Genomic DNA, 22,789 nt, shown 5'->3' with positions numbered 1-22,789 from the left:
CACAGCCCAGAAGCCCCTGGTCAGAGGGAAACAGTAAGGAGCACGTTTTGGAGTGAGGCCATTAAATCACCTAACTGATAGAAGGAGCACACAGGATGTAAAACACTGAAGACTGCATTAAATGTAGAAATAGTTCTCATAGCAGGGCAGCAGCCTCAGACTCCCCTCTTCAAGGGAAGTGCATTATCTTGGATCCAATTTTATTTTATTTGGCCCAGTTAACTGCCAAGTGACATCGTTTCAAAAGGAGAGTCCTCCCAGCCCAGCCCAGCTCACAGCCCAAGTGCTGAGGTACGTTCTTGAGATGTGGCTGGATGTGAGCTGCCTTGCACAGAGAAGCTTGCGCTTCCCATACCCTAAGGGAATTCTCCTTTCTTTGAGCCACTGGATACAAGAGTCTGCTCCTCCTGGCATGATGTTTAATGAAACTTGACTGTTGTATTTCAAACTGTCAGTTTCCCCTGAATGAATCCTATAAGCCCCAGACTCGGCTTGGAAATAAAGCCAATTCCACTTACACATGACAGGGTCATCCGACAGCAGCCACCTGGGTGTGTGCAAACGCAGAGCCAAGGCTCCTGAGGACTGCACTTTTGGGCTTCACCATCTCCTGGGCTTATCTCACTGTATCCGCACATCCGCAGCGTAAATGCAGAGCTAGTCTTACTATCAGTGCAGGCACAGTCAAAAGAGACCAGGTATCCTAGGATGTGATTCTGCTTTGTCCCAAAGTTGCCATCTTCTCCCAACGATGATAAAGGGCCCTGGGTTTGTGGTCACGTTCTCAAAATCATCACTGTAAGTGTCTCAAAGTTGTTGAGAGGAATCCCATCCCTCATATCCCCCCAAGCAGCTCCTGTTGTGCTGTCAGTGGGTGAAACAAGTTCTTTGGAAGGTCATCTACAGTAATCTTAAAATAATAATGGTGTCTGTGCAAACTTCTCTGCTACAGAGGACGGATGCAGAACTACTCCATTACCCATATTGCACAGGTGGCAACATCTCATGACCATTTCCCTTGTGGCAGCAGTAAACACGTAAGCATGGGAGGTGCAAGTAATAATAGTGTTTTACCCTTGGTTTGACTAAAAGCCATGCAAGTCCTTCTACAGGTACAAGCCAGTAAGCATTACAATTTTACAACAAGCTACAAGGACTTTATTAATTATCATCACTGCAACATTTGAGCAGGTATTTTTATGAACCATTTCTATGAGCACTTAATGGCAAGAACCGCAGACACCTAAAGAGATCTACTACAACTGCAGAGATAAGAAATTGACGCTTGCCAGAGTAAAACCTCAAGTTACAGAGGTACAAGCAGTGGTAGCTCAGGTACTTGTGGACCTGTGGACTATACTCAGTCCATAGCTTGGACTGAATATAAAAAACAAGAAGCACAAAGTGCACAACAGATGGTGAATAGAGTAAACACAAAGTCAAAGAAGACGATGACAGTCCAAATTTTTTATTATCAGAAAAAGAAAATAAGGTATAACATCTCCCTCCTCTTAAAGCCTGTACTTTCCTAGAATAGCATCTCGTCCGTATGCCATCACCAAGCTCATCTTGAAAGAAACGTCAGTTTCCAAAGCTAGTAGGAGATAAAAAAGCCTACAGATTTTATTGCTTCCTGGCAATTGGGGAATTTTTACATGCTGTTCATTCAATAGGCTGCACTGCAGTAGAGCTATATTCACCACTTCATAAGCCTCAAAGTCTTTCCAGTTTCGTGATTTCCTATGTTGTCTTCTGTGATAATCTCCACCTGTGATTATCAAAGAGGTTAATCAAACACTGTTACATACAGCATTAGTCAGCATATATAGCCAACCATAATTAACTGGTTAGTTAATACACTTTTCTAAAATAAATGAGATCTGATACCTGAAGATGCTTCACAGGTACTATTTAAATGCCTTAATAAAAAGCAAGTTACTCATGAGTCCAAAACTGCAAAAAGGCCTTTGGTTTGAAAGATAAAGTATGTTGCACAATAAAATATATTACTTGGCAATTCTTGGTTTTAAAGAATGGCTTTGCAGAGTGGGAGTACTACTACTATTGAAACTATTACAAATAGAGTTTTCTACAAAAAGAAATGATTCATTTCTATCATGGACCACATTCAGATCTCTTTGGTAGAAACCAACACATTTCCTACAGTTAGGAGAATTATACATTTTTACAATAGAAAACATTCCCATGGGATCTACCTAGGACTTTTATAAGTCAAAGTACAGATGCGAAGTATGAATTATACAAAGCAGATAAACATCTTTGGTCTGCAAGAAACCAGAGGGAGCTGTTACCCTAGCATAAATGCATTCTAATCCATGCTATTCATTTCAAAATAGCGTTTGAAACACACTCCAAATAGACAAGAGGGGCTAAAAAGATCTTCTTGACAGCAGTTTTTAAGTAAATACACGAGCACCTATTTTCATCATGCATCAGAATATGCACTTGACATCAGTCACATAACTTAAATATTTTTGTTAGATAGACACATCAATGTTTACTAGACCACAACAATTGGCAAATATTTCCAAATGCAAAAGGTTAGCAGTTGCAGTATTTTAAAAAGTCTCCTGAATGATGAACTCAGGGAAACTAGGTAAAATTGAAGAGGCTACGATTTTTTTTTACATAACCTTGAGGCAAAACAGACAGGCTTTTAACACCGCATCCGTGTATTTATCCATAAATAAAAGCGGTTGTTAAGTGTTAGATTTCAGGGAATGTACCGTTTTTATCCTTCAGCTTCTGCACATTTGTAGCAGATTGGCAAAGGTCTTGTACTTTGTTCTGTAAAGGTTTACAATCACAGCATCCAGAGATTTGGTACCGTGCACCTCCTGGTTGCTATGCAACAGGTCAGTGCATCTCTAGCCTATTTATTTTGAGGCTGGCAGGGTATAAGATGTGTGCCCACAGATGCTCAATTATGCTTCCCTTGTAATCTATTACCATTTAATTTTTTCACTCTTGCTCTTCCATAATGGCCCTTCTACAAAAAGAACTCAGTTACAGCAGAATTACGGGGTCCTGCTGCATAGAAGCAAAGCTCTTCTATTGCCCATTCTTCTGGCACTAGGCTTAGGGGTAATGAAGTATCTCCTGCGCATCACGCTGTTCTCTCGTGCCTCCTCATTCTCTTAAATTTACCATGACCTTTTCAATTCCAGCAAGCATAGTTCCACGGAAGAGTCATCAGAGTTGAAGAGAACAAGATGCTGGCAACAACCTGCTAGAGATAAGTAAGAAAAACGCAGCTTTCCAGCTAGAATTATAAAGAATTGAAATATTACACAATAGCAGGTCACTGCAGCAAAGCTGCTCCGTATCACCACTAAATATCCTCCCTTTATATTGAGTCGCACAGAACTCACAGGATATACCACCTCAAAGCAAGCAAATTGTAAAACAGGTCTTTTAAACTGCCTTAGATTTCCCCTCAGTGAACATTAACAAACACAGTTATAACTGCACAATGACCTCACGTGGTGCTGGGAGATGATCCTCAGTGATGCAGCAAACACTGACCTGTATCTCCACAGGATCTGGCTCAGCAATACTGCCCTAGCTGTAAAGAGTGGAGGCTTTTAATAAAACGATCAGCTGCATGCCTGACAATGTTTTGACCTTGTGGAATACACGATCTCTGGGTATTCTTGGTCATTTCCCTCTCTTTCTGTGTCTGTTACCTTTTACTGTTTGGCTGTATGTTATCTATTCTATGCTATCTTTTGCAACTCTCCCAGCTTGCTTCAGAAAGGAACTGGAGGACCTGGCAAGATGAAGAACTTTTGATAGTCAAAGAGAACCAAATGCAAGCTATAAACTGGTGTGATTTTAGAGAGGGGTAATGTGAAAGTGATGACAAAATCTAATCCACAGCTGAAGATCACTTGTCTAGACGAATGAGCACCCAATATTTCATGTTTCTAATTTCAATTTCTTCTGTATGTCTTTTTATATAATACTCATATTTCAATGATATCTGCTGCTAATAGACCACCACGTCTTCACAACCTATAGAGAATATTTGGTTCTACACAGATCTTCACTATAACAGTACCAAAGCGCCTCCCAGGAGCATACTAACAGCTAATGTAGAACTACACTTCAAGATGTCTGTTAGTCTCTCCTGAAGTTGAATCATGATTCATCTTCTCCATCCTGCAAACACTTCAGACATTAAAACATATACTTCCATTCCCTATTGGGGAATGGAAGCAACATGGAAATGAGGAATGGAAATAGAAGTGACCTCTCTGACTTTTCTACCCTCCTCTAGAAATAATCCCAGTGGTGTATAGCCAGGAACCTGATACTTCAAGCCATTCACCCAAACATGAAAAATGCACGTTCTGGTCTCTGATTCTGAGCCCAGTTATGACAACTGCCAGGCAGATATCAAAGAAGAAGGTATGCTGCTGACATACAGGTTTTATTGGAAGACTTACCCAGATATCAGTTCTTTCTTAAAACAAAAATATACTTTGCTTTGAAGTTGATGTTTGTGCATATGTAATTAGGCTAAAAACTACACACACTGATTTAATCTCTGAAATCAATATTCCTAAAGATTTAGAAAGTAGGCAACAACTGTTGCTGCAAGAAATATGTGGAATATCTCATACAATTTCTCATCATTTTTAGGGAAGCAAAGTGGAAGGAACAACGCTACCATTTCTCTTGTACTGCCCAGTGTTTTCTCCTCATTTGCAGTAAAAAAGCAACATAATGGACCAGAGCAAGTCTTAGCCAGTCATCCCTGCTGACCCTCATATGTGGAAAAAGATATGCTAAGATAAAAACACAAGACTATAAATGCAGATGTCTAACAGCATATTTCCAAAGACATTTAAGAACTGCAAATAATTTGTATATGAGAAGGGAACGAGAACCAAGTCCAGGATATCTATGCACTCTAACACTGGGAAGGTTTGGATCTTCTTTGAGCTTCATGTTCATCCGAAAACTTTGAGATTGGAGATTCAGATATAATGACAGTCGATGAACTTTATTACATATTTGACCCAGAGAATGTACCATGTGATATTAAACCAGGGAAATATTACTTTGTGACATTCTCTATGATCAGAGTGCTTAAAAGATCCAGCCAAGCTGAAGGTCGCACTGCACTCAGTGCCACAAAGACAAGGGAAGGGACTCTTCCAGCCTCGAGGAAGTTTTAATTCAAATAGCACTGACTTATTCCAGTTTTACCTAGGAAGATCTAAGGCAAATTAAGGCCAAGGGGTTAAAGCTTCTCAGGGGCTCGTTACTACAATGCTCAGCAAGGCCATTTTAGGGCACCTGATCCTATAAAGATCCCTTCTTCACCCCAGCTTCTTACGGATGTCCTGGACTGAGAAGTTGTTGTGCTGAACAAGCTATGAAACTGGCATGAAACTGGTTGGAAGCTCCACACCTCCCTCAGAGGCTGGTGCATTAGCCCTGCCAGAAGGCAGCTACCTTTCAGACTGAAAGCCACCTGCCTAGTGTGGCTGTAGGCTAGCAGGTGAGAAAGACTAGAGGCGTGGAAAGTACTTTCTTAATCCCTGAAGCTATTTTCTAGTGTCTTCTTCTCTGCCAAGATTCACTGGCCCAGGAGAAGCAGATGCAAGAGAGCAAACACTAGTCCCTAACTGAGGCCCCTAGGTTCTAGCCTTTGTTTCAGGGTTAGTTTATATTACACCCAGTGACTGTTTAGCTTAAAGTACAACACTGTATTTAGTATCTGGAGCCCGGCACTCTTTTCTTGCTGGGTGCTTGAAGCAAGGAGCTGGAGAGTTATTTCTCTTGTTTCCCACATGCTTTGCTGTGCCCAAAGAAGCTTTAATACTTGTGTGGAGCAGCTTCAGTAGGAAATACTGGGATGGTGCCTTCTGTAGAAGACATACATACAGATTGCTTATTAGAGCACAGAAGTGGGCAAAACTTTCTTGAAGGAAAGGTAAAAATGACCTGAGACTCCTTCACTTTAGGTGTGATGCCCTAAAACTAGGGAGTACTAAAAGCAGGAGCACGTGCCATAGGCTACAGTCTGGTAAGTGGGATCATGAAATGCAAACTGCATCAAGCCGCCTAGGAGAGGCAGACAGCAGATACCACGCTATAGACTCTGGGGGCTCAAGGGTAAGAACGTGTCCAGAAACAGAATTCTAAGGCATTTTAGTTTTTAGAGGAGGTTTTTAGGGACTTCACGGGCTTCTAGAGCTAGGTGACAACTAAGCAGAGATTTTGAGGACTGCATTTTGGAATTTGGTTTCTTCGCCATTTTGTCAGTCTAGATTTACCCGAGTTGCCCAGGCACCGTAACACCTTTGAGTTTGGGGAATTGAGGTGCACGTCCCAGGTGTACAATGTGGCATACTCTGCACCTGAATCCCAGCTTCAGACCAAGGCAAGGCTGGCTGCGCACAAACTCTCCTTCCCCACACGTACACGTACCTCTCAAGTGCTCTCAAGTGGTCACAGACAAGAAGCCTTGCAAATGGGCTGACTGAGAGCAGAAGCAAACAAGTCCCTGGTCTGAATGATGGGGAAATTGTGTCTCCAGAGCACACTGCAATGCTTCTCCAGAAGTAAGCCTTGGTACCTGACTCACCGTGCCAGGACAGACTCCAGAATTTGAGCCCAGGACAACAGTCAGATGCCACCAGCTCTCTTCAGAGAAGGAACTCAATGCTACAGATATTCGTGGAACAGAAATCGACTTTTACTCGTGGTTCTCAAAATATGGGACCACTGCAGCCAGAAACCAGCCTGGTCTCCATGCCTTGTCTCCAGCCACATTAAACAGTAAAATGTATGGGCTTACTGGTTCCCACAGTTCCTCCTGAGGGTTAAGAGGGGAGCGCGGTTTAAAAAGCCTAGAAATCATTGCAAAATCACAAGAGAGAACCCAGGAGTAAATGTGTAGTACAGTTAGCCCTTTAGCAAAAAATTGCCTTTATGTGAAATGAGAAAATATAACAGTCCTCTGCTTTATAAATACATACAGGACCTCTTATTTTAAGAAAAATAATACAAAGAACTGAAAGGTCACTGAGTAATTATAGTTATGTCTAATTCTTCACTTATTTTAGTGAGATCAGAAACTTCCTTGAGAAGAACTTTAACTAGGCTTACTGAATCAACACTGAGAAGGCGTGATCTTCACTGAAAGACTTAAAGACAACACCAAAATTGACTAATACTAATATTATACCATATTATAACTTTGTTTGAAAAGCCTCATGTGTCACGGTGGCTGCCTAATAGCTTTTTTACTTCCTTGTCCTCTGATTCACGGATACAATGTGAGTAAACAATAAAAATCAGTAAGTGTCTTGTACATAAAGGAAGGGCTGCTGTACAAAGTGTGGGGAACGTTAGAAGTAAAGCTGCAGAGACTTCTTTTTTTAATCTTAGCGCCTTACAAAGAATATAATCTACTGTTATCTTTTGACTTCTACATTTTGAATGTATGAGAAATAAACTAAATCAATATATTTTATAATTATCAGATAAAAATAGTATTGAATTTGCACTTTAAAAAAAAAAAACATTTGAAGAGACCTTGGCAGGCTAACAAACTAGGCTTTCCTGTGTTTTCTTGCTATTAATCAATTTTCCGTGAAAAAGAAAATGTTGTGGGAAATAATGGGGCAGTTTTCCCACGGGCTCTTTCAGTCCAGACAGAGAATGGCATCACTGTTTTTTTGTCTCCAGTACAATACCCTGCTATCCCATCAGCACAATTTTTTTGTATTATTATTACTACTATGGAGATCCTGAAAGGCAGGAATACAACATCCACAGGCTTTGCCAAGTGCAGCAGATTATGTACATGAATAGCTAACTGCACACCAGGGGGTATGATTTAGGTCAGATTTCTTATTTCATTCCAAAAGGTTATAGATTTTTACGCCATTCATTGTTTAATGCACCACACAGGTTACATCCATGCTTATATATAACATGAAGTATCTTTTCACAGATTTTTCCAGAAGTAATTTGTTTTCCTAGGCAATGAAGACTGGCTGAAGTTGATAGTCTGTAGCAAACTGCTATGAGAGTGCAACAAAGCACTATGAGTACTCAGAGCTAAAAAGGGGCAAAGAAAAAAGAATTAATTTAGTGGCAAATGAAGAACTGAAATCCTTTAGGATTATGATACAAAAAAAACTTTCTGGTTCATCAACTGCTCAAAATGTAACTAAAAACAAACTCACAAAAGAAAAAATTACAATGTCATACGACTTTGAATAGTGTGATTAATGAAAATGGTGATTCTCTTTTATTGCTTAAAGAGAAGACAAACGTACTATGAAGGTAGTCACATGGGTTTAGATAATTCCCCAACTTCGTTTGCACTATGAGAGTCAGAGAAGAGAACGTTTTAAATGCTCTGTCTTTAAATCAGCATGCACAGCTAGGAGCCATACTAGATAGCGGTCTCTTTTGTTCTGTTTTTTCTTTGACCCTGTTTTGTTAAATATTTTAATTTCTCAAAATATACAATAGCAATCATTTGAAATGTCTTTGCCCCAATTACCAAGTGACCTGGTAACCACTCCAATCCTAACAGTGGTGGCCTAATGTGCAAAACACGAAACAAGGACATGCCTTGAATAGTATGGATTTAATACCACTGTCTCTGCCCCTTAAAAGCTAAGATCTGTGTTAATGGATACAGAGCAGAAGGGCTAAACAGTTTAAAGCAAGAGATCCATACTTTCCCTGCATGCGGTATAGGACCTCCAATGATTCACTCTAAATAGTAACAAAGCAGAGTCCAGGGGATAGCTTTTTCATTTAATTCAACCCGAAAATATTCAAGTCATGCATTACAACAGGCTCGAAGATATGAAGACACATAGATCCATATATCCTCTATTACACTTATTTATATTTAATCATATTAGGCGGTTTTGTATCACTGCAGTATAACTCCCCATTGTTTGAACACAAAACCCACCATGTCTTTCTGCTGGACCAAAGTGAAAAATGAGGATAAATAAATGGGGAGCAAGATTTGGCATTACCACACCACAGAAGGAAGGAAAAAAGAATGAGGAACTAAAACCAGTTCTGTCTTAGGGAGAGAAGACAAAAGAGAATGGAAGACCAGTGAGGAGGGAATGCAACATTAGTATCAGCAACAAGGAAAAGAAATCTGAAAAGAAGATATCAATGGAAACAAAAAGCTACATCCTTCAAAGATTGCCTGTGTTACTGTTTTCTGCTGAGTGGCAGTAAATGAACCTTCTTCCCCTACTGAATTACTCGATAAATACTCTAGGGCAAAACAGGGTCAGCCAGCAAGCACCTGGGGAAGATACAGTGTGGGACTGAACTGGGTCTGTAAGGACTTCAGGGAAGTTTGTACCTCAGGAGAATATACCCTAGTGTCTCCAGATCAGTCTGCCTGATCTGCAGGCATGGCAGCAGAGTTAAATATGAAAATAGAATAAGTATTTTAAGATTAACAGCCAAGAATCACGAGAGTCGTCTGAGCAGTGTTTAATCATCAGGTAACGCAGGTATTAGCATGCAGGTCAAAGCAGCATTTACACAAAGCCTCATCCAAAAACTGTTAAATCAATGCATTAACTCTTTTTGACTTCAGTAAGAATTTGGAGATGCCTCATGGTCTTCAAACAACGTACATTGCTGTATCCTGGCATCACTCTGGAGGCAAGAACACCATAGCTCTGGCAGGTGGTGAGAGATGCCTTGTCTCTGTGAGATCTACACATCAGTCTGCTTCACATCTTCCTGAATCTTCTGCCATCTGCCTGGAAGTAGCCATTCCTCAGAGAAGCTGGCAAGATTATGCCACCTAAAATGAACAGTACTGGAGGAGCAGGCTCATGTATACTGTATAGTGCCTTATTTTGAGTGCTTGCAGATGGCCGAGTGAACAGCAGCTCCCAATGTCATGTTTGCCTAAAAAGAGCTAGCATGGTTTTAGATGGATAATTACCAAGCAGCAAAATGGACATATCGTCTATATGAGACTCAGACAGAGACAGTGTCTTCCTCAGGCTGCCATTGCAGATTTTCAGATGCTTTTTTTTTTCTCCTAGATTTTTCAAATTTTCTGTTTTTCAGCATGTCATTTCTGTATTACCATTCCTCTGCTTATATAGGTCAGCTGAGTGGAAGACCATACAATCACTCATCTGGAAAGCAAGCTCCCTTACAGATATATAAATGTGTGCTCACCTGCGTTGCTCAGATGAACTAAAATAAGCTCCACTGGCAAAAGCACAATTTTATTAATTCAAGATGCATCTGTACTAAGGGCACTTTGCCAGCACACTCCATCAGTATTCCTGCTGGAAAATGTCCCTTTTATATACACAGACTACATCTACAGTCATCGTGGTTTGCTTCATTTAAGGTTTTCTTAAATGAAAACATGAAAATATAAGAAGAGCATTGCACTGAGGCCATAATGTCTGGCTGTGGCTGCAGAAAGACTGAGACCATACCTCTGCAGATACAAATATCCCCATGCACCTCAATGGGGACTTTACTGTTTGTCCTCTCTAACTTCCCTGGAAATTAAAGCCCAGGGGTAGGACAGTAAGGATCTTACATTTAAGATCCCACCGTCACCTCCAAGTAGCAGCTCACGTAGGTAGTAGACATGAGACTCTGAAAGATTCCTAATTACTATTTCTGTTGTTAGTCAAACCATGCCAAAGGAGCTCAACAAGGCACTTGGAAAGTAGCACTAGTTAATAAGCCTGAGCAGTCCTAGAGAGAGACTGCGAACACATTTTAAATCTCTGTGAGAGGAAGTCAAGTTTGAGGAGCTGAAAGATTCCACCTAATTACTTGAATCATTAGTATAAATTGGTGAGGCTCTGAAAAACAGCATACATACTCTTTCTTTCTATAACCCCATCTTTTCCTAGTTTGCTCCCTTATCTCTTTCCCTCTCAGCCCAGTACACTGCAATGGTGAGACCTCTGCCACAGCACATTGCATCCAGCTGTATCCAGTATTCCCTTCCCTCTCTTCTTCCAGACTGGAAAGTTGATAGCAGCAAGGAAATTCTGGAAATCTGTCTTACAAAAGAAAAGAAGAAACAGCAAACTCGATCTACTACTTTCCTTGAAATCAAAGCAGCTCAGTTCTTGGTGCATCACTTAGAGTAGCTACGCTAAGGACAGCTGCTAAACCAAGCCTTTTATTTATGAGAGACAACATAAAAGGAACCAGGAAACTGACGCTGGAAAAACACAAACTGGAAAACAAACAAATGTATTTCAATAATGAAAAAAAAATGCTACTGAAAGGCACAAAGGACTGTAGCGCACTGTCCTTTCTTCTACAGAAAAAGCTGGAAGGTCAGCTTCTTAATTTGGGACCTGCAGGGTACAAGAAAGTATTTGCTTGAATGTCATTTGAGTAAACAGATTTCCAAATTCTCAATAATCACTGCTTGTGTAGGGTGTGGTTTACCACTGCTCCTTTAAGGAAGATTCTTCTCTTAAAGTGCGGATAAGAAGGCACTGCAGTTATTTTAGTTTTAGGGTAGACTAATGTGAGGCAGAGGTGTTTAAAGCTAGGAAAAATCTCGCTAATCCAACCGTAAACAATCTCTTGCACCGTCACTTATCTGGTGTAATGTGAGCCCCTCGGAAGTCTTTCAGGTATCAAGGAAGAGGATAGTAAATCACAATGCCCAGAACAGTCTGTGCACAGAGGATGAGTGTGAGGTGCATTTTGTATTTTCATGGACTACAAATTGATGTTTCTAGGAAGACAACATGGAGCAGCTAATGATTATGACATTAAGCACTCCCAGGGACAAAGACCTGGGTGCAGCCCCAAGGCAGGGAATGAAGACAATCATGCTGAAGAAAGCCATTCTTGCTGAGAAACACTACATAGAAATTATAGAAGGAATTTTATCCACCCTCATGGTGGAGACTCCCACTAGAGATATCCTCTGAAGTGGAAAGCAGGTAGAAAGAGGAACTTAAGAAAATCAGAAAGCAAAACACAAACCTTCCTCCCATTAACGTAACAAGAACAAATGAGGCACTTTACCAAATCACATCAGTTGGAACAGCAGTGAAATTCCTCCCAGAGGCTCTTATAACACTATCTATCAGGAGATAGATGCACGGTACTGGGATTTGGATTTCCATTCTGAAACCAGATTTTGCAGCACCGTGCTTCCTAATATTTAGTGTAATTTCAGAGGTAATTCAATGGCCTCATGCAGAAACGAAGAGCTGACAAAACTCTATGTCAGGATAAATTACTAGGTGCAGTGCCAAAGCCACGTGCTGACTTCACATCAGGTCTTTCCATTTCATCCCCCATATAACAGCAGGTTACATTGCTCAGTCTGTTTAGGATCCTTATTTTGTATGTAGTTACAGCCAAAATTTTTACTTTTTGCCAATGCTAATATTGATGGAGAAACACACTTTGTTCTGGTCAATGAAACAAGGGCTTTGTCTAGGGAATATCTAGGGGCCTTATGCTATCTGCTGACCCAGAGGCATTCCTGGGGGGATGTGACTGTAATAACATCCTTTTGAAAATGTATTCCAAGCGCTAGCAAAAAAAGGCCTCTCACCCTTTCAGGGAATTACCTTTGGAGCTGGAAACGATCTAATTCTCCATCTGCTGTCGTTGCGGACTTCGGCAAACCCTCTGTTGCTCACGCTGCGAAAAAAAAAAAAAATAGATGATATATATATGTGAAAAAAAAATAAAGATGGGAAACTTTTTTTTTGCCTCCCTCTTCTTTCACCTCTTCGGTGCTGAGGCACAGGCAGGGAGGTTAAAGCCTGCGGCTGCCCTCCGGGCGGGCCGGGGCCGGGGTCGGGGTGGGGACCGGGATCAGGACCAGGACCGAGATCAGGATCAGGACCAGGACCAGGACCGGGACCGGGATCAGGACCAGGACCGGGATCAGGACCAGGACCGGGACCGGGACCGGGGCCAGGACCAGGACCGGGGCCGGTGCAGGTGCGGGGGGCCGGAGCGGTGCCGGCGGCCCTCCCTGCCGCTGCTGCCCCGGGGACGGGCGGAGCAGCCGCCCGGCCTCACCTCGCCCATCTCCCGCGGCGGGTGCCGGCCTGTCGGCACCCTGCGAGGAGGCAGCACCGAGGCTCCCCCGGCTCCCCCCGGCAGCCCCCGGCCGTGCCTCACCTCCGCCGGCCGCCCAAATGGCCGCTGCCTCCTCCTCCTCCTCCTCCGCGGAGCGCGGTGCCGCCCGCTCCCGCAGCAGGACCGCCGGCCGAATGTGCTGTCTCACGCTGGACAGGCTCCTCCCGAGCGCTGCCGCCTTCCTCCTCCCGCCTCCTCCTCCTCTTCCTTCTCCTGCGCGCCCCCGGCAGCGACACCCCCTGTCGTCGTCGCTGTCGTTGTCGTTGTCGCCGCCGCTCGCAGCCCCGCAGCCGGCGGGGCCGGGCCGGGCCGGGCCGGCCGGGGCGGGGCGGCGGGGGCAGGTGGCGGCCCTGGGTGATGGCCCCCGGCCCGCCGCCAGCACCCGCCGGCCCCCCAAGTCCGGAGCCCCGTGGGTCGGGGGCTCGGGGCTTGCCCCGGGTCCCTCCTGGCCGTCAGCACCCGGCCCGCAGCTCCCCTCGGGTGTCACCCCCGCGTTGGTGCAGCCTGATGCACCGTGGCAGCCCGGCTGTCAGCCCTGCGATGGCTTCACCATTGTCCTCTCAAGAGTCTAAGCATCACCCCCACGGCTGCCTCAGTGTCCCCCACGCCTGCCTAGCCAGCAGCTCCACGCTGACCTAACCAGCAGCTCCACCACGGATTAGCCATCACCCTCAAAGCAGTCTAGATGTCAGCCCCCTAATCACTACCCCACAGCCACCTCAAAATCATCTCTGTGGTGGCCTGGCCATCAGCGTGATCATAGCCTGGCCAGATGTTGTGGCAGCAGGGAGGTCCTGCCAAGGCCCTGTCCCTCTGGGGAACCAAGGGGAGAGCTCCAGAGCAGCTGGGTGCTCCCCGTCTTTCACAGTTAGATGAGGGCATGGCTGACCAACAGTGGAGGTTTCCTTTTGGCCCTGTTCCTCGCGGTGTTCCTGTGGGAACAGGGACCAGAAAGGAGGGCCATGCTCCTTCTAGCAGTACACCAGCTCCTCTCCCAGCACGGGTACGTCCGTCTCCTGGACCCAGCCTTCGTCTTCTCTTCCAACACACAAGTGTGTTGCCCCCACACCGCAGGAAAACACATACCCTTTGGTACTTGGACTGTTCTTTAAAAATATCCAGGACATATGTCTCACTGATATCCAGCCCTCTGTTCAGAGAAAGCAGCAAAGGTATCATTCTGAGATGTGTCCCTTAAGCCACATTTGGTTCATTTTGGTGGGAAGCACTAACTCCAGCCACTGTCATTCCAGGTCCAGGGCCTGTCCTGAGAATAGTGTGGTATATCAAGACCACCAAAAAACCATCAAGGATTCATATCGCATACAGTTCCTGTCAGACCCAGCTGGACTGCACCTGGCCAGGAAACAAAGAGCCCTGAAGAGAAACAACAGCATCCATTGAGGATGAAGACACAGTGATGAAATAATTGTTTCTCAATTTAATTGGAGTTGAAGCAGAAAAGATTCATTTCTTACTCTCCTGTAAAGTTCCTTAAAGAGCAACATCTTCTTGTGCAGGCTGGGGCACATGGAAAGAGTCTGTGGTTTTAAATGCATGTTTTGAAACATTTCAAGTTCGAGGCAGTTTGCCACTCTTTCTGAAAATAAGGCCTTTTCAAAATCAGGTACTCAAAACTGAGCAGCAGAAAGTGCTGGTTGCTTTTGTAAATGTTGGTCTTAATTTCAGCTTTAGCATAAATCCCCTGGGATTTGTCTAGGTTTCTTTGGATTTGTGTTATTTGCAAATTCCATGCAAACTTAGCTGATTGATTTGAAGTGTTCATGACTGGTTTCTAAGAGGGCTTTGGGATCATTTAGTATTCCTGAATTGACAAATCAGATTTGTTTTCGATGATGCCAGATGAGGATTTACTATTGTTAACATGGTATCTTACACGTGGATTCTTATACAAAGATTCCTTGGAATCACATACATAAAACATGGTGTCATATACCATATCATGCCATCATACGGCAGGATGATATCTAGCATTTTTTGAACATGAAGGAGAGCAGTGTCTCTGTCCTCTTGCCTTTTGACTATAAAGGTCAAAACCCTACATTTTTGTAACAGTTTCTCAACTATTTCACACAAAGTAGCCACATATTTTAAATAACATTATTAAGTACTATTGACGCACTGTAAATAAGTCTTTAAGGCTTGTTAAGTCCTACATTTTTGTTACAAAGTAATGGCATCTTATGTTTTGCCATAAGCTCACTTAGAAATTTGTTTAAAATACTGTAAGAATCTGTCAAATGGGACACAATTTTGATATTTGCTAAAATTTGCAATATTTGCCAGGAGTGATCCACTGTTTTTAAAGTATAAAATGAAGAATCAAAATGGAAATGTCAAAGAAAAAATGAAAAAAACAAAAACAAAAAAAAAAAACCAAAACACTCCACCAAAACTATTCATGAAACATAATGACAGATCTTGTCAAAAGCTTATTGAGTAGTGGGGAACTGTATACAAAAGAGTTTGGAAAGAATGTCAGTGGCCAGGGCAGTATAAAAAATACACAACTTCTCTTCAAAATTGTCTACTGTGAGGAGATTTGGAGGTAAGCAAGTCTAGCTCTAAATTTTTAGTAGGTGACCCCAGAATCTACGAATTTTGGGAACATGAGAAAAATATACAACCAGTCTTGTTAAAGAGTCCTCTGAAGGAATAACTAATTTTCCCACAAGCAATGCTCTCTTTTCTTTAACCTCATTCTCATGAGGTCTTCCCTAACCTTCCACAGCACAAGCTCTTGTCATTTTTGTGGATTTTTTGTTCTAGGGAGGTAAATTATATTGTTACTAATTTTACAAAAGAGGGATAAAATCTTTATTTAAAAAAAATCATTATGATCAGTAAAATCTTTTTAACAAAATTTCATGAAAAACACCCAGCCATTTCAGTTCAACATGGGATGTGTACTAATTTTACATTTTCCCATTAAACACAAATCCATAATATTATCCATCTCATTACATTCTGCCAGCAGGCATTATGCGATTTTGTATCTGGCTTAATTACCAGGTGAATGTGCAGTAGGGCAAAGTTAAGATTATTTTCAAAACTTTAAATTTAAAGTTCTTGCTCTGTGAATTCAGAAGGTAGTTATTTTAGCCTCAGATTGCATTATTAGATCAACAGAGGGCAAAACAGTTAGCAATTACTCACATCTGACAAGCTGCTTTCTCTCCAGCAGAGGTCAGTTGTACATGTACACACAGCAATCATGGTGCCATGTGAAGAGAAACTGGAGATTAAGGGGAAATTTTGAGCTCATTGTATCCCATGGATTGTGTGGGGAAAAAAAAAAAAGTCTATTGATAAAATTACAAAAATATGATATTTGCCTGTTTCTCCTCTTCTGTCTTACAGATGCACAAGTAAAATGTAGAGGTTTCTGTGGACATTAATAAGTGCAATATACTTGATTACTAGATTTGAGAAGTCCAAGGGAAAATGATTTGACGTAATTTCTTTTGGAAGTTACTTTATATTGCATTGTTCACATGTAAGTTATTAGTGAAGATCGGTATAAGTTGCTCTGACAAACCAATAACCATTTATGATGCAACATGAGACAAATAATTATCAGTGCATTGTATTTTCCTGCCTTAGGCACCAGCAACTGCTACTTCACAAAGCACAATAAGAGAAAGTAACAGAAGTATGCAAACCCTCTTGGAAGTTTGTGCCACTGGAAGATTAAAAATTAATTTCAAAGCCGACATTTCTGAGACTTAATGGAAACTGCACTACTTTTCAGACACTTTGCATGATAGAGCTCACCTGGGTTCTGCAAATAACAGAGGATGCTACAAAATGCTTTCCAGCTTTTCAAAGGCAGTGGATTAAACAAAGGATCAAAAGGCAGAATGAAAAAAATCAAAGCAAGCTTCAGAAAAAATGTGGAATATCACTTCTGAAGTCAGGTTTATTGTTATGTCAGTAATGTCACTATAGGGCACTATTACACATGGCCTTAGAAATCTTTACTTCGCAGATGAAGTAGTTGTTGGTCTTGGAAGAAATACGAGTGGTTGGTTAGTTATGAAAAAGTTGTTTAAGCAGAAGGCACTGGAGAACTTTTCTTAACTGCTTGCTACAAACAGTTCTCTGGGCAGATCAATGAGTCCTGGGCTGAAGTTTCTGCAAACCAGCATAGTCTGAATATCCATAATAGACAGAAGTGTATGAACAAAGAATTTAAAGGTATCTGGCGCTCAGACACTTAATAATTCCTCTGCCAGTTGATTTGCTATTGGTAGATTGCCAGTTCCAAGATCTTTGCACAGATGCATGTTCAAAGATGAAAAAGCATTTAAGTATCTTATAAAGGACAAACTCTTTCTCAGAAAGGAATGACAAAAATAAGAGATGCAGTATACAAGTAGAAGGCAAAGGGGTTCTCTGGCAAATGGGTGAGTTCGACATGGGTCCAGACATGGGTTACTTTTCAAAGACCTTGCAACTGAGTGCTTTTAGAAACAATGATTTTTGTGTCAGACTCTTTTCTAAGCCTCTTTTCCTGTTTTGTTCTTCACTTTCGTACAATGCTGTCACCAAGGAGATCAATTAGAAGGTCAGGTAACAATAGTTTCAACAAGGTTTTGTGAGAGCATTGGTACATTGCTGGGACACAGAAGATATGCAGTACTGGTTTCAGGATTTACAAATCAGCCTGTCTGCAGTGGCCCACAAAATACCTTTGGTGCCTAGGGTAGGAGTAGCAAGGCTGCAACAGTTCATTTTGTTTTTGTAGCTGTTCAGCCAACAGGAAAGGAAATGAAGGAGGACTAAGAACACAGTGACACTTGCAAGAGAGGAAAACGTGTCTGCGCTCAGATAGAGCAGCATTTGACGCAAATGCATGTATGAAATGTTTTTTCAGAAAGCCACAGCTCCATCCCCATTGCCCATGCAACTAGCACTCTGCAGCCCTGATTTCTCTTCAGACAGGTTCACCTCACCTTGGAAGCTCTCCCAGCTTTTTTGGCCTGTGGAGATACAAAGTTGAAGGGAGGATAATGTATGGCCCAATGTAGGACTCCACCAAGGAACCTTTTTATGGGTCAAGAGAAAGAGAAATATCATTGTGCCCTTCTTTCCATCCTGCTTTCAAAAAATAAAACCACTAGCTGCGTTTACAATATTAACCATACATTATGGTTGAAGTACCTTCTCTTATATGAGACTAAATTCTTCTGTCAGTCTACCTATATAATAGTTAGTAGATTAAAGTGTCAACTGTGATTGGAAAAGCTTGGTGAACTGTAGTCTAAACGTTACGTGATAATAAGCAGTAAGTAAAACAGCAATTAGCTGGAAGTTAGACGTACATTTCTGCAAATTAATGAATCAAACCTCAGCAGAGTAACACCAAGCAGTATGACTCTGAATTAAACCTGGCTCTCAAGGTTGAATTCATCCTATGGAATCCTACTCCTTCCATAAAAGGTAACCATCATTATCCAAGAAATACTCCTTTTTGTGTCTCCTCGAAATTCAACGGTACTGCACATCTGAAATAGGAATCATGGGCATGAGTTCATGTTTGAGACTCTGCCCATTCAAACACAGCATTACCCAGCTTCTGTTTTTGCACTTTTAACTGAGGAAGGAAAATGGCATGCAAGGAAGAAAGCCTTTGGAAATTTTGTTACTGCCTTTGAAAATAACCGTGCTTGCCATATAACGACTTTCATTGATTTTATTTGAAAAGGTTCAGTATGCTGGGAAGAGTTTGGAAACACAGCTGCAAAGCAGGCATTTTGGGAAGGAACTGGATGGTTCTGCAAGCCACTTCCCTGAGCTTCCTGCCAGTGGAACTCAGTGGCCTGCAGAGGACTTCAGGTTTGAAGGGTTTTACAGTGTTTTGTTACTGCTTGTGTCTGAACTACTGAGGAAGCTGCAAAAGAAGAGCTGCAGAGCTCTGTATATAGGGCCTGGAAGAGAAATAGGCTTGGAGTGGGACTGGATGAGTGGTTTGGGAGACATATACTGAGTTACTGTCTTTTAAACAAACAAACAAACAAACAAACAAACAAAAGACCCTACTAAATAGGTGACTCCATTTGGGTCTATGTCAAGTTCCTGATGACTCAAGAACTTGGTCAAAGGGAGCAAAAGAAACGGCTGAATTTACAGAAGCACTGGCAGCTTAGACATCTTTACAGTAGTTAGCTTCTTTTTGCAAAATCCTGCCTAATTTCCCCATAACACCTTTGGTTTAAAACCCAGTCCTTTGTGTTTGATTAAAACCAACAACAAACATCAAAGGATGGTACGTTTCTTTATACGATTCCAGAGACCTACTAAATATCAACTTGAAGCTTAGCTTTACCACCCAAAGGTAAATTCTGTGGCACATATAAGGTGTTACATGAATTTAACACATCATGAAGATGTATTAAAATGTATGAAACTAGATAAGTGGTATTTTTGACAACAAATTGAAACTTGTGGCAAATTATTCATATGACTGAAAGAAGCAGAAATGTATTCTGGAGAGAAGATCCTTAAAAAAGGTGTTTCTCTAAAATGTCTCTGTGAAATGCTCCTTATTTTCCATACTTCTGGTGAAGAAAGGCATCTTTGCTGGCCTATCCACTATGCTCTGATCATGAATCGGATTTACTAGTTGGTGTAAACTAATAGGAAATTGTATCCTTATATCCCATCTACAGAGACAACAATGATAGGGGCTATTATAGTGGTTATGTGGATTTTTTTAGACCAGGCTATCAATATTTTAGTGCATGACAGAAGTTTTCAAGCAGCGTCCTAGCTCTGAGTTTATGCTGTATGCAGCATGAATGTATAGTCTTATATGTATAGCTCTTCTCATACATATCCACTGCTTCTCAACAAGTAAGCCTGTGTTTTTTGCTCTCTCTCTTGTTTTCCCTGACTGGAAGTTTCCTGATGAGGATAAGCAGCTATGCTTGCCTGGAGGCCTGGATGGCACTCACAGAGGGAAGATGAAAGCAGCAGTGAAATATAACAGCTTAATCTTCCTAAAAGCGGATGGATGATAAAACAGTTCTGGGGTGGAGCTTGTTTCACTGCTTTGAATTGCTGCTTGGTTAAGGGAATTTAATGTTGCCGTGTGTGAGCGTGATTATTTCTGCATTGCTTCTGATCCCAAATAGCAGTCAGTATCTAGAGTTGTAGATATTTTTTTTCTTATTTAAATCTAAAAATAAATAGTGGAGGAGCTGGGGAAAATTGTTCCTGAATGTGATGAGCTTTCAGACGCAGTAACCATCTTAGTAAGGAAGCCTGAGGGAGAAGATACGGCAGCACAGGGTGTTCCACCAAGACAGTGCAAATTAAAATTCAGCAGACAAGTGGCCTTCATACCCAGCTCTTTGGAAAATCAGATCACTTATGCATTTCAGTACAGAATTAGGCAGCTGCCTCCATGTAGCCAAAATTAATAGGCTACCTGTCCTCACTTCATGCCTAAGCAGAGAGCAGCAGGTCAGCGGCATAAAGAAGGTAAGGTGATTTGGGATCTCTCAAATTGCAGGACACTGAGAGCATGACTTGTGACTGAAAGTAGGCAGGCTTCTAGTGCCATTTCAGACATTGCAGTGCATGACAGTGATTCATCTTGACTACTTCCCCACAATTTTATCACACATCCATCTCCCGTGTTGAGATGTCTGTGCTAGGTGGGCAGTTTGATTCAGACATTTTTGGCTTGAGGCAAGCCTATGCCGTTCTCATGTATATGCAACTGGCACGTCTCCTCTAATCCATCCCCTGTGATGTAGGCATTTCATGCCCAGTGCCATTTTCAAGGACTGTCCGCCTGCTGTCTTCATGCGTAATGTAACTATGTCTGCACCAAAAGGGCATCTCTAGAATGAGGTGCCTGGGGCAAGAGTGGTGGTGATGGAGGAAGCCTTTCCTTAGGATGGAGGGGCTGGCAGGAGTTGCAGCAGCTGAGATGGTGGTCACTCCAGGGGTAGTTCTCAGAATAAATGATAGCAATCACAGCAAGGCCATTCTCTGAGCAGTGAAGGGAGAGATAGTCATGGTCAAAGATGAAGCTGCTGTGATGTCAAGTTGAAGCATCCCTCCAGCACAGCCCAAGTGGTGTCAAGACAGTCACAGAAGGAGAAAAGAAACCATGTCCATGTATCCACACAAGAAAAAGGAGATATCTGGAGCACATTCGTCATCTTCAGAAGACAGCGCAAAATATGAGATGCTGATTGAGAAGCTAAGACCAAGGTCGTCTTTAAAGAAGAGTTCCCTTTGCTGGAAAGCTGCTTGCTGGGAGGAGGGATGGGCTACGGTGGAAATGAGGGAGAGGGTGGGAGTGCTAGAGAGGTGGAGGTCTGTGTATATAAGTCTGTTACCTCAGACAGTTACAAGGTGGCCAGATCCTGTGATGGCCAAATTATGTAAGTGTCCATCCCCAGACCATATTCCCACACAGCTTGTGAGACATCTTGACAACGGTCTGTGCAGAGAAAGAGAAAATGTACAGTCTGGTTGTATTAAATTACTTGTTCCTAGCAGAACGGACCGAGACCCTGACTGCTGCAATGCAGTCACAGCCCAGGCTGCTCTCTGTGATGCAGGCAGAGCAGAGCAGAGCACCAGTTAGGTGCTGTAGTAGGAAACCGACGGACCCACGCTCCCTGCTGGGCTGTGTAAGCACACTGTAGGGAACGTGACAACCCCCAAACTGTCTGTTTGTGATGCCCAATGTGGAGGAGGAAAGGGAGTTCTTGCCAGAGTTACATCATCTCAGAGGCCCCACACCACACCATCTTCCTCCTAGAAAGGGTTGTTTCCTCGTGGAGTAGGCAAAAGGCATGCTTTGGAGCAGAAAGACAAACACTGATTTTGTATGCGTATGCTGTTTGACCTGCTTAGAGCAGGGCTATTCAGCATCACCCACCAGGGCTGGAGCAGAGCTGCCATGGGCCTAACTGGCTGTGTGGTGCCACGACCGGGCTTGTTGCCCATGAAATTTTGTGTGCCAGCAAGGAAACTTGTCAGTGTTGTCCTAACGCTGTTGTGTTACTCACCCAAGGTACCTCACTGTGAGCCCACCCTACCCCAGCCATTTCCGAGACAAGGTGCTTCTTCTTGCTCCTCATGGAAGCAGCACAGTGATGTGGATGAGGTGTGGGAATGCACAGGAGGCTGTCCCTGAAAGTGCTGCTGCCCTTCATCCATGCAGTGCTGCTGGCATCGCCTGGACCTTGTGTTACATGGGGGTCTCATTCGTTGGGGAACAGCATGGGCTTCCAAGGCCTTTTTGCAGAGGGAGAGCTATGGTATGGGGATGAAAGGGGGTGCTGGAGCAGTGCACAACTCCATCTGCCACCTTTGGTGCCTCCAGGCTTCCCTCTGAATGAGCAGAGGAGCAGGATACCTGCTGCATGACTGAGTTCAGGCCTCAGCTTTGGGAGACACTGGTAGCCTAAATGTGGATGACATCTTTTAGTCAGATGGGCTGCACATCAACGATGTCCGCCTGTTGTAAAAGATGATGGAAGCGCACGTCATCGAGGTTCACTTCTAGCCACGTCAGTCTCACAGCCTGCTCCTGCATAGTGTAGCTGATGGCAAGGCAGAGGTCTTACTGCAGCTTCAGGACCACGTATTTCAGAGAGTGCCCATG

General features: G+C 42.8%; 1 protein-coding gene across 9 annotated transcripts in view; it reads right to left on the bottom strand.

Annotated features, from left to right (window-relative positions):
- Positions 1-13,457, bottom strand: part of DYNC1I1 (dynein cytoplasmic 1 intermediate chain 1) — a 192,323-nt gene extending 178,866 nt beyond the window's left edge. For 2 of the 9 annotated variants that reach the window (XM_040550241.1, XM_040550244.1), the window contains exons 1-2: positions 13,180-13,426; positions 12,618-12,690 (exon numbers count right to left, since the gene is read on the bottom strand). The gene's annotated coding sequence lies outside the window, so the exon portion shown is untranslated. Of the gene's footprint in view, positions 1-12,617; positions 12,691-13,179 lie in introns of all 9 variants that reach the window. The other 7 variants (XM_040550238.1, XM_040550235.1, XM_040550237.1 and 4 more) reach the window with 6 other exon arrangements.
- Positions 13,458-22,789: the final 9,332 nt, after the last annotated feature.

This window comes from Cygnus olor, chromosome 2 (assembly GCF_009769625.2).
Source record: "Cygnus olor isolate bCygOlo1 chromosome 2, bCygOlo1.pri.v2, whole genome shotgun sequence".
In the NCBI taxonomy this organism is placed as follows: Eukaryota; Metazoa; Chordata; class Aves; order Anseriformes; family Anatidae; genus Cygnus; species Cygnus olor.
Note: the sequence above shows the minus strand (reverse complement) of the source record. Positions and strands in the feature narration are given on the sequence as shown.